Source organism: Dermacentor silvarum, chromosome 10 (assembly GCF_013339745.2).
Source record: "Dermacentor silvarum isolate Dsil-2018 chromosome 10, BIME_Dsil_1.4, whole genome shotgun sequence".
Lineage (NCBI taxonomy): Eukaryota > Metazoa > Arthropoda > Arachnida > Ixodida > Ixodidae > Dermacentor > Dermacentor silvarum.
The window spans coordinates 42327526-42343017 of NC_051163.1; the positions used below are offsets into that span (position 1 = coordinate 42327526).

At 42.4% G+C, this 15492-nt stretch overlaps 1 long non-coding RNA gene across 1 annotated transcript in view; it reads left to right on the plus strand.

The window, feature by feature from the left end:
• Positions 1 to 15492, plus strand: part of LOC119465731 (uncharacterized) — a 71215-nt gene that overhangs the window by 11094 nt on the left and 44629 nt on the right. The window contains exons 4-5 of the long non-coding RNA XR_007464068.1: positions 7066 to 7159; positions 11379 to 11541. This is a non-coding gene — a long non-coding RNA (uncharacterized LOC119465731). The remainder of the gene's footprint in view (positions 1 to 7065; positions 7160 to 11378; positions 11542 to 15492) is intronic.

Sequence of the window (15492 nt, forward strand, 5' to 3'; positions counted from 1 at the left end):
GACTGCGCAAATTGTCGTCGCCTCCTCGACTTGTTTAGTGCTTGAGTCAAGTTGAGTTTGGTGAAGCAGAGGTTTTCCTTCAATCGTTTTGTTAAAGTGAGACCATAGAAACAAATACCATTGACGTATACTCACCCACTTGTTCGTCTTGTGTAGCACCTTTAGTTAGTAAATGTGACATTTTGACACACAACACGTAACTCTCACTCTAACGTTTAGCGGCATTGAACAGTTTCGTGCTTTAAATGTGAGTTTAGCCACTAAAGAGTTGTGAAAGTAATTTCATTTTTCCCTTCTTATATTGCTAGAGGGGGGTGCCTATTTATCGGAAGGTTTCATGTGAAGGAGAGTAGGGTGTGTCTGTTCATAGGCTAGAAAAAGTATGTTCAAACTCTTTTTCGGAAGTCCTATGCGCATGTAGCGTCGTTCTTCAAACGGAGACAATACTACTCACTTATCTGCCCTTTCACTAAATACATTGCCACCCCATACCACGTGACAGTTTGGCCTGTCTCGCCGCTGCTGCTGGAATGACAATCAATTCATTTCATTTCATTATGCCTCAAAAGCCCCAGTTGGGGTAATACATGGGGGATGGGTTTTAATTACAGTGAGAAGGTTATTCCAGTGTTGCCTTGAATTGATGTGAATCGGAGTGGAGCATGGGAGCTGTAGTTAGATGGTTCTAGTCCCATGCTGTCTTCACAAAAATTGAGTGAAGATGAGCGGTAGATTGTGGCGGGGGAGAGTAAACCACTCTGGGATGGTTTGTGCGACAGGACAAGTGGTGCACTGGTAAGATAGCTGGTACTTCGAAGGGAGCATTATAAAATTTGTGATAAAGTCATAGCCTAGATATATGACGTCGCAATTCAAGGTTGGTTAGGTGGCCACCAGCCTTAATCTCAGAAACGCTGGAATGGTAATAATACACAGAGTAAATAAAACCAGCTGCAAGATTTTGGACTGATTCGAGAATATATGATAGGTTAGATTGATGACGGTCCCAAATAGAACCTGCGTATTCTAAGTTAGGGCGAAAAATGTAAGATAAGCTATTAGTTTCACTGATGAGGAGCGAGTCTAAAGTGCAGACGAAGAAAACCCAAGGCGCGATTCGAGGAGTTAGCTATGTTAGCTACGTGGGTTGACCAGGAGAGATTGCTTGAAGATGTTACGCCAAGATATTTATAAGATTCAGTGGATGATATTGCGGAGTCAAAAATGAATATATTGTGTGGGATGCTAATATGGCCTGCGGTGGAAAGATATTATTGAAGTTTCTTTTTTACATTTAGGGACATTAACCATGTGTTACACCAGCACTCGATAAGGTTTAGGTCGTTTTGAAGGTTGTTAATATCTGTGTTGTTTCTAATGGAATGATTTAGGACGCAGTCATCTGCAAATAGACGAATGGTAGAAGAAAATTTAGGTAGGAGGTCATTAGTATAAATGAGAAAAAGTAGGGGTTGAAGTACTGTACCTTATGGCACACCAGAGGTTACGGGGGATTGGTTGGATGAGTGAGTATTAGCATAGAAAAATTGTTGCCGATTGGTGAGAAAACTGCGAATCCAATTCTATACAGGTGTACAGGTCTATTAATGTTTTGTCGACAAAGTTTTAAGAGTAGCCGTGGATCGGAATTTTGTCGAATGCTTTTTCAAATTCCAAGAAGAGAGCATCACCGGGTATTTTGTAACCCATTAGGGACCCCCGTACTTTAAAAAGTACAATACCATTTTCATTTGTAAATAATTAAAGAATAAATACACTGTGTTCCTTAGTACGCCATTTTGCTAACAACAGTCCTGCCAAGACGACTCGGTTGCAGTTTTTTTGAAAGCTTGATGATGTATTTGATTTATTCATCGCCAAACTTGGAGAAGTGCTGAACATAGCCGGTGCTGCCATACGTGCACCTTCTTTATTTTTTATCAAGCATATCATATGCTTCACGAAGCTGAGGTTTGTGTGGAAGTTTTAGAAAAGAATGATGTAAACGATGGATGCATGATGCTCCAATACAATACATATTTATAGCGTCGCAAGAAAATGAATGTAGGTGTACTTTGTAAAGTAAACTGGGTCTATGTGTACGCTAGAGGGGTGTGCCTGTTCTCGAAGCACACACGGTGACTTTTTTACCATTATTTTTGTCGACTATTTTTGAATATATTTTGCTGACTAGAAACAGTTCAGGGACCACAGCAGGTAAAAAGTATATTAAGGATTACATCAAGATTGCTATTATTCCTCCTGGTACCTTTCTTGCTGCTGAGAAGGACGACAACGCTCTTATCTTCACAGTCAATAAAATAGCGAGCCGTGTTGCATTAAATTTACATGAATAAAAAGCCATTTGATATAATATGAACATTATTTAAAACGGCAGATAATTTATGCATGATTTTATTACAAATTGGAAAATAGGTGGGAGGAAACAGAAAACAACAAAGACGATCTATATTCCTGTGCCAATTGAGATGAGTTATGCGATAAATGTAGAGCATCCCGCATTGAGGAACCAGAAGTAGATCCCATCTCTTGAAAGGTTCGAAAATTCGAACAAAAATGTGGCCGACCAAATCATATAACATGACTGAAATGCAAGAACCGACTTTTATTGGAGGAGATGCCACCAGTCTGTTGAATGTTTTCAACTACCACTCAAACAAATGAGGGTTAAATGCTTTAGTCTTGAAAACCTGCTTTCATCCTAAGATATCACGTGTAAGTCTGCGTCAATAATATTTCCATCGCGCGTGCCTCTCAAAGCAATGCCAGAGTCCTTCCCGTGAAATTATACTACACGCTTTAGTAGTAAAAACACCTCCCAGCCAACATTTCCCACTAAAATGCTCCTTTTGCTACCAGATGGTTATGAGGGCTTATTCAAAGTTTGTTTGACTCTTCGCCACTGCAAGCCTTATTGTTTTTTGAAGCTCCAAAATATAGCATATCATTTACCATTTGGTAATCTACGCGAGGTATTGCTTCCATAAAGGCCCAGCGTACCTTATAAAGTACACTATCGTAGCGTTTCAAAGAATAAAGCGGCACGCATGAAACTTTCACAATGTATTTACAGTGTGAAAATATCACCTCCCACAAGAAATCTGCAAAATGTAACGGGTAGACTTTCCTTCGTCCTTAATGGGTTAAGTAAAGGCTGGAACTAATATCGTTACAAAAAGCTTGTTGGGTGTCACAGAGACCTGCGCGAAAGCCGTGTTGACTGGAGTGAAAGAAGTTATAAGCAGTCTAAGAACCTAAAAATGTTTGAGTAGATAACATGTTGCATTAGTTTAGAACAAACACTAGTAAGTGAAATAGGGCAATACCTGCTGCACAAAAATGGGGGACGTTTTTGGGTACTGGAACAACCTTTCCCACTTCCAGTCGTCCACCGGCACCACTGCTGTTAATAGTGACTGCTGGAAAATATGGCCGACTATCACGATAGTAGTCGACTTCGTGTTTTTCAGCATTTTCGTGTTGATACCGTCCACACCGCATAAAGATGCGAGTTTTAATGAGTCGATTAGCTTTGCAATGCCGTTCGGACAAAATATGATGTCGGGCATCACGGTATGGTCGTGATAAGAAAGGGGAGATAAGTTGTCAAAAGTTGTCGACAGGTTCGGCAGTGGCCTCATGAGCGGGAATTGAACGGTTTTGTCCGTAGCACAACGCTAAGGGTTGGGAGTGATTAAGGTTAATAGTATTTCAGAATTTTAAGGATATTTTGTAACATGGCGGGCAATGCGTGTGAGAAAAAAAGTTTTTTTTTTGTTTGCGAGCCTCTTGAACTCTTTTTCTATGGCGGATGCGTCATTGGAGCATCTTGCGGTACGGAAAAGCCTTTTGTTTTTATTGTCCACTCGCTTGAATGTGACATGGAACCATGGGGATGACTTCTTTTTGATTACTATAATGTTGGGCACATGCTTAGAGAGCAGGTCTAGTATTTGGTTTTTAAATAGTAACCAGTTAGTCTCGGCTGAACGCTTTGACGAGTCAGAAAAGTAGCAGCAAATTCTTCAAGCGTAGATTTTAAAGCAGAATAATTACCCTTATCGTACAATATTATTGTTATGATTATCTTTGTGGGATGCGAAAGTTGACAGAAGATGCATGGATTACTGAATGGTCACTGAGCCCTGGTAAAAGCGTCATTTTTGGTACTCTGTGGCAATCAGAGGCCAGAATAAGATCTAGAATATTAGAATTGTCGCTATAGCGTGTAGGTTCATTTATAAGTTGCGTTAGTCGAAAAGTTAGGCATGAGTTGATGGAATCGCTGTCAATACCGTTTTTGGAGGCTGCCCATGGTAGATTAAACCAGGATATTGGACGAAAATTAATGTTGCCGAAAAGCAGTATCGGAAGATGTCGATAACATTCGGTTAGAGAACGAAGAACCTCGTGGAATTCGGGTACAAAAAGAGGGTATCTACCAGGAGGGCGATAACAAATACCAATTATCGTGGGGAGATATGAAGCATTACAGAGAACGAAAAATAATTTCTAAACACGAGACTGTGTTAATTTCGGTGCACTGAAGACTTTTATGACTACCTGTTAATATGCCTCCACCACGTTGTTTAGTGCGCTCACGTCGGAAAATATTGAAATCCGGGAAAATTTGTACTATCTCAGAGTCAGTTATAGCAGGGTTAAGCAATGTTTCAGTGATTGAGAACAGATCTGATTCTGTTGTGTTAACTAGGTTTTGAAGAGCATCTACTTAGGGAGAACGCTTCTTATGTTCGTATATAGGAACGAAAATTATTTTCTTCTCGGATTAACACGGCTGGGGCCTATGTGTTTAAAATACGAAGAACAATCTTTTCCGCGTTGTGGTCGTAACTATAGGTGTTGCTGCCAATTATGAGTTTGTCATGTCGTAGTTTAAATAATTGCTGTTGCGCCTTGCCGAATACAGTGAGATGCTTTCTTGCTTTAAGTGTGTTTGGGAGTAATCTTCCGAGATTGGATACTGGGAACCTTCATTTTATATGCATTGAATAGAACTTTCTCTTAATTTTAAAATCTGCAAATTTAACAATGATTGGTCGGTTTATGTTAGTTTTGGATTTCCCTAGCCGATGGGTTCTTTCGACATCAATTGATTCAATTGTTACGTTTAGTTTTTTACTGCAGAATTGTAGCACTGAGACTTCAGATTGACCATGTTTCATGTTCTTTTCCGAAAAACCAATGAATACTAGGTATGAACGGCGAGCTCGGTCTTCTGAGTCATGTAATATTCCTTTGATTGTTACTATATCTTTCGCGTTTTGGAGACAAAGAACTTGAATATTGTCGATTTGTTCTATTATAAACACTATCGTTTTTCAATCGTTTTCTGTTTCAGGTAGCCGTTCGTTATTCTTTTCGATAGCACTATCATTCTGGGATAGCTTGCGCTTGATGGATTTAAATTCTTGCAGCATAGAAGTAGGACTGGACTGGATTTCACTGAGTGCCGTTATGTCTCAGGATGCTTGCCTCTCGTTAGAACGGATGGTGGGACCTGGATTCAATTCTATGTCACCTGATAACGCTAGCATCTGTTTGACATGCGCACAAGGAATTGCAACTTTAAAACAACAGAGTGGGCTTGGCAACACCAGAAGCGCGGCATAACGAGTGCGTCGTGCGTATAGTCAATATTGATTAATGACCTGCAAGACGAAAAAAACGCTTAGCCTTGCACGCGGCCGCGCAACGCTTGAAGCAGCGAAGCTGGGAGATCATAGCCCAGCATTTTACGGAAGTGCGTGCGAACTTTTCATCCGATTACTCATGACGATGATAATTTCTTTTCGCGCGTCTCGGACTTACGGCCGTTACTGAGCGTTGCATAGCGCTGTTTGCAACACCGACACCGCGTTGCAATGCCGACAACGCGTTCCAGCAGACGCGCTCCGTGAATGCGTCTCTCTCTCTCTCTCATTTGCTTTGTCTTTCTCCCGAGAATAGTGCGCAAAACCTCTTCACCTCGCAGAGCACGAGCGTGCGAACGCGCTGCGGACAACGACGAAGGTGCCCGAACGCAATCACATTCTTCGCATAAATGCATGTGCTGCAAGCGTGGCTGTATAGCCTAGTGGTTACGACGCTCGGCTTGGGACCGGTGGTACGCGGTCTCGAATCCCTCCTCGGCAAGAAAGATAATTTTCTTCTTTATTTCTTCATAGTTTCTTGATACGCACCACGAACCATAAATTACGGCTGGCTTAAACAGCTTCGTTACAGGTAAGTGGCCGTGTGTTGCCAAGCCCATTGAAGGCCGCGCAGGCCTGGAGGCATATATGTATTCCGGTGACAAGGACGACGTCAGGTGGTGGCGATAGCGGATGTGTTGGCCGTGCACTGGGCATTGAGGCATCTAAGTTGAGAGTACCCGCGTTCGTAGATGCTCCCGCTGAGGGAGCGCGTCCTAGCCGTGTGTAGCGCACGATATATATATATATATATATATATATATATATATATATATATATATATATATATATATATATTCCGGCGGCAAGGACGATGCAATCCGACGGCCAGCAATCGGTTGTGGTGGTGACGGTAGCGGATGTGTTGGCTCGTGCACTGGGCATTGGGGTGGCAAAATTGAGAGTACCCGTGGTCATAGATGCGAGCCGTGTTTAGCGCGCGAAAATCCGTCTAATGGCGAGTTGCGTAACGCGCCAATAGAAATCAGTTCGCGGGAAGGAAGAGTGAATGCAGCTTAACGTAAGAGGAGCACGAAAACCATCTAATCAATTACCTTTGTTCTGAGCTACAAGCTACTTATATATTTCACCAACATGCTTTTAATTTGTTCGGTGCCTGGGCGTAGAGGCATCAAGGGCAGCGTACTTGCAGGTGAAATTTCACCATCCATAGCAACTAAAGATAACAAATGAGCCGTTTTACCGTGAATATTTTCAGTAAGTTGGGAACCCAGCAAGCATAACGCAAGAAAATTGAGAAACGAAAAAACGAGTATTAGTAAGTTGTGTTTTAGGTATTTTGATCCCTAATAAATATGTGACCTTGCAGGAGACACTATCACAGGAGGACTACAACTTGTCCTGCATCATGACATTTCCCCCTTACCAGCATAAAGGTTTCGGAAGACTGCTGATCGAGTTCAGTGAGTATTGGCTTATTCTTTTCAAGAGTTATATACGGTACCTTTATCACTCTATATATTAAGGTATGAAAGCAAGTGGTAGGAGAAAAAAATTGAAAGCAGATTACTAGTTTCTAGTAAAGAGCACACTTTTTGAGCCACACGACAGTATCGTAATCTGTGTACAAATTCTTACAAATTTATTTCTTTATAAAAAGCCGGCAGATTCCACGCCCTGTGGGAATCGATGTTATGCGAAGCAGTGTGCGGCGAGCCTACCAAGTGAACGAAACGACCATGAGAGCACCAAGACTTAGGCGGCTGTTTCATAAGCTACATGACATGCATGTCATGACATTAATGTCATGAGACCTGAGGAGTCCCTTTACCTGAGGAACCCAAGAGACCTTAACACAAAAGATTTAGTCATGCTCATAATGATGACTTCGACCATCATTATTTAGCGTTTTCCTTCACATCCGAACCCATTCCATTGGTTTTTGAGTGTTCATCTTTTTTCGCTGAGTCTTTCTCATTTTTGCTAAGCCATGCTCATGACTAAGACTTCGGCCATTAACCTTTAGCGTTTACCTACACGTAGTACTACATCCGAAGCCATTCCATTGGTCTTCGAGTGTTAATATTTCTTTGCTGAGTAAAGAATTGTCATTTTTGCTAAGTCATACTCATGACTGATTTCTACCTCATCCTTTAGTATTTCCTTGACTTAGTGCCCACGTCCGAACCCATTTCAGTGGTTTTTGAGTGTCAATATGTTTCGCTGCGTCATTGTCATGACCTACATGTCACACATGTCAGTGACAGTTTATGTCATAACCTATCACTTATGTTTGTCATACACTCCTGTCATGCTACGCCAATTTTGGTACCTACAAAGTTAACGAAACGACCATGCGAGCACCAGGACTTAGGCAGCTGCTTCATGACCTACATGACAAGCATCCTGACATTCATGTCATGATATATCATTTATGTTCGTGATATACTCTTGTCGTGGTATGCCAATTTTGGCAAATATCAAGTTAACGAAACGACCATGAGAGCCCAAAGACGTAGGCGGCTAGATAGACTAGATAGGTAATGTCAAAGTAGCAAATGTTAGCGAAGAAATGCTTCGCATTTAAAAATGAATAAATGAATTTTTCACGCCAACACTTATAACATTATATTTGCATCATCCCAACAAAATTTTTGGCACCAATATAGGTGAGCCATCGAACAGTGTATCAACTAAAACTAATCAGATCATGTGAATTCTTGGAGCACACTGATTGAATAACCAAGAAATATGCTCTTCCAATTGACATGCCTTACTAAAAAAGCGAACCGTATCAAACTTGTCACACATTTTACTTGTTGTGGTTCACTGCACCCACAACAATGTAAGAAATAGGTGTGCAAACTTTTACTAAAATATCATTATTAGGCAACAAGTTACGCTTGCTCGCGTATGGAAGAATTGCAAAAACATTGGTTTTGAGAAATTGAACAACGGTTATTTGAAATAAATGCAAACCGCACAAGACATCCAGGACAGATGAAACTCCCATATGTAGCTTGTCTCATCCTGTGTCATTTCTTGTCAGCTGTTGCTCGCGTGGCCCCTCGTCCTTTTTGCTACCTTGTTTTGCTGTTTCAGTAGAATGCCGGGTCCACCATTTTTGTGTGTTGATTGCCAGCAAACTTCCGTTTTTCTCACCTCTTCGCTCTGAACGTACCCATACTGTGGCTACCAGTACAGAAGAGAAGACAGCAGCGTGTAACAACCTCTAAACAAGACAATCTGCTGTCCCTTTGATGCACGCACAGAACCTCCACAACACAAACAATGCCTTTCAAATTTTGGGCGTCCACGTTATGAGAGTTAATGTTTGTTAAAGGTAAACCCATGCTCAAAATGCCATCGGAGCGTTATTACTTGTTTACACATAATGTGAACGGTAAATAGAAGAGAAACAGGCACTTGCAATTTTGTTTTCAGAGGCAGTGGGTTGGGTTACATTTTCTGCTATGTTTCTTGAAAAAAAAAACGGTAGAAATAAATTTTTCTGGAAGAGGATGCTCGATAAACCTGTCATTTACCTAGGTAAAAATAAAAAAATATAAAATTTTGGGAATAAAATGAGTTTTCAACTTGATTGCATTACCTTAATGGAGTGTTCACAAGTTGTTGCAGCATCCTCACAAGTTATCAGTTTTTTTAGAAGACAAGGTCATCTTAGGTGATCTCACACAGTATTGGTGTATATAAGATCTGGCTATTTTGTAACCGCTTCCAGAAAAAAAATGGTCGGTTAGGTGACTTGTAGATATTGCACAAACATGAAAATGGTATCAATGATACCTCTCAATGCCCAGAATATCAATATTCAGCAACTACGGATATAATCCAAAAGGATCATGATTAGCCCTAAACAGGGTGAAGCGTAAGTGCCTGCGTCGTGGTCGCCCTCTGCCGTTCCGTCACCAAGTGTCATATAACTTATCCGATGCACCCTGCGCCAGATGGTGCAAAGTACCTCTGTTCGATACGGAGGCGAGCTGGGTCGGAGAAGCAGGGAGACCCACCGGCTGCGCGACTGCATTGGCCAAGCCTTCTTGGGCGTGTGTTTGAAGATGCCGTAAACATCGGGGGCTAATAGGCCTTTTGCCTAGCAGTAGCGTGAAAGAGCAGCAAGAAAACGGAGTTGAGGGGCACCTTCGAGAATGTAGAAAAAGACAAGCTCAAACGAGTGTCGATGCTGAAGAATACAAGATCAGTGTGCATGGTGGTTCAAATGACTCTGTGAATAAATGTTAATGATATCCCTCTATTAGGCCTCTTTTGTACCTTCATTATTGGCTCATTTCGTATCTTATATGCTTTTTCACGTGCAAATACGTCGACCTTGTCTTGTTTGGTTGGTTTACACTTTATTTGGTTTTTAGCAGTGCACCATTACGGATAATATTGGGCACATTCTTTGAAGAGATGGCAGACAGCATGTTCACTTTTATCAAGCAAGCTAAAAATTCAGGTGGAATCTGACTGGTATCCGGGAAGAAATTGGGTTAGATGTTAGAGCTTGGTGCTAACCACGTGACAGCAACTAATTGGACACTTGCTTCGTGGCTTAAAGGTCAACTTGAACAAATTTGTTAACCACGTCAAAAGCCTTGTTTAAGACAGTGTTAATATAAAGGAGCCTCCGTGCAAAATTTCATGCTTGCAATACGGGCAAAAGGATCACGAAACGTTAGCAAAAATTTGGAGGACGCTTATGCTTCGCCTTTAAGAGTAGAATGCGATAGCGTTTGGGGACCCGTTCACATCGCAACGCGCGGCTGTAGGTCTGGTAGAAATGCCGGAAAAAAGGTTTGTGTTCCATCGTAGCAGAATTAGGTTTTCTCGTACATTCAAATTACAATCCGACGCCGATTGGTAAACAATCCGACTGCGAATCCGACGCCGAATGGTGAAGTCGTGCTTTATCATTTTCCTGACGGATTTCACTGTGAGAAATTCAATTTTTGTTGACCAAAACCTTGTACCACGTGAGCCTGCGCCGTCGGGGTTGGGGATGATTTTCTCCGCCACCCGCATCGCACGCCGTCTGCCGACGGCAGATTTTAACGCTATCGCATTAAAACAGTGCATTTTGATACTGCAAGCGGAAAAAAACTCTGCCATCACTGCTCGCCGCAAGTGACGCATGATGGAGAGCATGGTTCCTTGGCATGGCCTCTGAGATAAGGCAGGCACCCTTGGCGCGCCGAAAAATCTCGGAGGCAGTTTGCTGGGACTTACGTTACAACCACCACCAGGTTCATGCGTCGTCGGCTTATGTGCTTTTTAAAGGCTGGTAACAAGAAAACTATTCAGTTACAAGCCCTGTGGTTTTGCCTTGATTGCTTTAGTGGCATTCACTACTCATAACAAATCTGGCCAAAGTGAAATTCCGTAGCCGTTAAAGTGTGAAACCAAGGTTATTTCTGCACTGCTGTGTTAATATAATTCTTCAGCTGCTGAACAAGCGTCGTCCTTTTCTAAGCGACCTGTATCTACGTTGTTAGGACAATCGCCATTTTGTTTGGGTGTCAATCTCATTTGTTTCCTGGTGGGTATGGCTTGTGCTGCGCAGCGTTTCATTGCATTCACACTTGATTGCAGTTAGCTGATTGCATAATTTGCAGCACGTGATAGCTGTCTGAAGAGTCACTGCTTGCTGTTGCTTCACAGATTATGAGCTCTCCAAGTGTGAGGGCAAGACTGGCTCTCCTGAGAAGCCACTTTCTGACCTGGGGCTGCTGTCGTAGCGGTCCTACTGGTCTGAGACCACTCTCGAGATCCTGATTAACGGGGTCCCTACTGACAATCGGGAAAGGCCTAAGATCAGCATTAAGTAAGTCGCACGTCGCATCCATTGATTTCAGACGCTAGAAACCATGTGATTAACGCCTTGTGCTAAACAACACGGAACCACTGTGGCACAAGCGGACAGCAGATTTTCACTCGCAGCTTGTGCCAACTCTTAACATAACCACCACTCTCTCTTACTTTCTTATATATATAGTAATAACAAAAGAAGCCAACAAACAATGTCGCCAAGGAGAGCAAGGGGAAAGTTATCTGCAGTTCCTTAATAGAATTACAGAAATGATAAATAAATGGAAAATAAAATGAAGAAACGCTTTTCTTTATGTTTACCCAACTTGAGAACCTATTCAAACTGTGTGCCTGTTAAAATAAGCTCTAGTTTTTCAGAACAGAACCTAAAGGGACCCGAAACTATTTTTACGATTTCGTACAAGCGCACTGAGTTCCTTCTGATCATTAGGTGACACAGATAAGCGCTCCTCGCAAAGCATGAAATTTCTTATGAGGGTTTAAGGTTGTACACCGTTACTAGTCGCAACCGCGCTACTCCTCCGAGTTTTCAGCTGCACCACACCTAATCGTGAATGCTTTACATCTGACGTCAGTAGGGTGAGTTATAGATTAGCTATCTAGGGTGCGTCATCAATAATTCTTCAGACTTCATCGCGAGAAAATGCTGTTTGCAATAGTTGGAATGCTATTTAATTTGTTTCTATAAAAGAGCCTAGCAGAAATAGTATGCACAATGACAACTTATCACTACGCTCAAGCTCTTCTAGAACACATCAAGTGTAATCTGTTTGTGTTGCAACGTGCTCCGTGTTGATGCGAGCTGCGTGGCCAGTGTTGGTTTCGAACTTTATTTTCGAATGCAACATGCAGCGTGGTTTGCCCTTGTTGCTCTGTGGGCTGCAAATGTAATGATTGCTCATTTGTCAAGCTGCGACAGTGTCCCTCTGCAAGGCAGCAGATAAGCGGAGTGGCTGCAGTGCATCAGACTGTCGTTATCAGATCTGCACCAGGATCTACGCATTTGCTGCCGTCACTTTGCGCAGGAGGATTACTACTATGATTGAGAATTTCACGTTGGTGGCATGGAGCAGAGGTAGAACACCCGGCTTCTAATCTGAAGGTCGTAAGTTCGAATCCTCCTCCTATCCACCACAATTTCAGGCGCGGAGTGGCGCCTGACACCGGCAAGAAATCGCCGAGACTAGTACAGGTGCAACCAAATTAGGAAGACTAGTTAAGCTTCACAAAGTCACTCCCTCACCAAAAGAGGAACTGGCCTCTCTGGTGCTGTATTCGACCACTACCTCCCTTATGACTCCTGCAGTTAACGCATGGCCCTTAGTCCCCAGCGGCTGCGGAGGACCTTACAAGGCGACGGTCAGACCTGCGACGCGGCAGAGGGTGCTTAGAATCTCTGGGTCGGGACAGGCCGCCACTAGAAACTGAACCTGGCAACGTTCAACACGCGCACCCTATCGAGTGAGGCTAGCTTAGCAGGACTATTTGAAGAATTGTCAGGTATTACCTGGGATACTATTGGTCTTAGTGAGGTGAGTAGAACTGGTGAGGCTTATACGGTGCTGACTAACGGCCTACGTCCTCTGCTACAGAGGTCTTCCAGATAAGCGAGAATTCGGGGTAGGATTTCTATTGCATAAGGACATAGCGGGCAACATTGATGAATTCTACAGCATTAATGAGAGGGTATAAGTCGTAATAAATCTGAATAGGAGGTATAGAATGAAGGTAGTACAAGCCTATGCCCAAACCTCCAATCACGATGATGAAGAAATAGGACAGTTTTATGAAGATGTTGAATTAGCAATGAGAGAGGTGCAAACGCAGTATACTGTAGTCATGGGAGACTTCAATGCAAAAGTAGGGGGAAAGCAGGCTGGTGAGCAAGCAATTGGCAACTACGGCATCTGCTCTAGGAACACTAGAGGCAAGATGTTGGTAGAATTCGCGGAAAAGAATATGCTCCGTATAATGAATACTTTCTTCAGGAAGTGCACCTGGAGAAGCGCTAATGGAGAAACAAGGAATGAAATTCACCTCATACTCTCTGCCAATCCGTGCATAGTGCAGGATGTAGAAGTGTTAGGTGCGGTTAAGTGCAGTGACCTTAGCTTAGTAAGGTCTAAGATTTCTCTCAATTTGAAGAGACAGAGTAAAATTAGTCAAGAAGAAACAAGCCAACCTAGACAGGAGAAAGGGTAAAAGCAGACCAACTCAGGCAGGTGCTCGGAAACAATTATGTAGCTTTAGAACAGGAAGATGAAGACAACATAGAGGTAATGAATGAAACCGCAACTAGGCTGATCTCAGAAGCAGCAATTGAAGTGGGAGATAAGACACCAAGGCAACCAGGTAGGTAAGCTGTCCCAAGTAACAAAGGACCAAATAAAAAAACGGCAAAACGTGAAAGTGTCTAGCTCGAGAGATCAGATAGAATTCGCTGAGCTGTCGAAACTGATCAACCAGAAGAAAGTAAGGGATATTCGAAATTATACCGTGGGAAAGATTGAGGTAGCCGTAAAATATGGACGCAGCATGAAATCAGTAAGAAAGCTTGGAATAGGACATAGCAAGATGTATGCACTGAAAGATAAGCATGGTATTATCATCAGCAATTTCGATGACATAGTAAAAGCAGGGGAAGAATTCTATACTGACCTGTACAGTGCCCAAAACAGCCAAGCTGCTTTCATTCGAAATAATGACGAACCGGATACAGAGGCTCCTTTTATAACTAGCGATGAAGTTAGAAGGGCCTTGAAAGACATGACCACGGGAAAAGCTGCTGGAGAAGATGGAATGATTTAATCAAAGATGGAGGAGATATCGTGCTTGAAAAGATTGCGGCCCTTTATACGCAATGCCTCAACTTCAAGTGCTCCAGAAAGCTGGAAGAACGCCAACATTATACGCACAAATAAGAACGGAGACGTTAATGAATTGAAGAATTATAGACCCGCTTAGCTTGCTTTTGCACTGTATAAAATACTCGCCAAAATAATTTCCAATTTGACTTGACTTCACTTGACAAACACTTGACTTCAGACAACCAAGAGAACAGGCTAGCTTCAGGAAGGGATATTCTACGATGGATCATATCCATGTCATAAATCAGGTAATAGAGAAATCTGCGGGAGTACAATCGACCTCTCTATGTGGCTTTCATGGATTATAAAAGCATTTGATTCAGCAGAGATACCAGCAGTAATAGAGGCATTGCATAATCAAGGAGTACAGGAGGCATGCGTGAATATCTTAACAAATATCTACCAGGATTGCACACCAACCTTGGTTCTCCACAAGAAAAGTAGAAAGACACCTATCAAGAAAGGGGTAAGGCAAGGAGACGCAATATCTCCAATGCTATTCACTGCATGCTTAGAAGAAGTTTTCAAGCTCTTAGACTGGGAAGGCTTAGGAGTGAGGATCAACGGCGAATACCGCAGCAACCTTCGGTTTGTAGATGACATTGTCCTATCCAGCTATAACGGGGACGAGTTACAATAAATAACTGAGGACGTTAACCGAGAAAGTGTGAGAGTGAGGTTGAACATTATTATGCACAAGACAAACATAATGTTCAATAGCCTGGCAAGGAAACAAGAATTCAGAATCGCCAGTCAGCCTGTAGAGTCTCTAAAGGAGTACGTTTATCTAGGTCAACTACTCACAAGGGACCCTGATCACGAGAAAAAATTACAGAAGAATAAATTGGGTTTGTGTACACACGGGAGGCATTGCCAAATCCTGACAGGATGCTTTCCACTGTCGTTGAAAAAAAAAAGTCTGCAACCATTGCATTCTACCTCTGCTAACATATGGGGCAGGAACTCGGAAGTTAACAAAGAAGCTCGAGAAAAAGTTAAGGACCGCACAAAGAACGATGGAGCGAAAAATGTTAGGCCTAACGTTAGGAGACAGCAAGAGCGGTGTGGATCAGAGAACA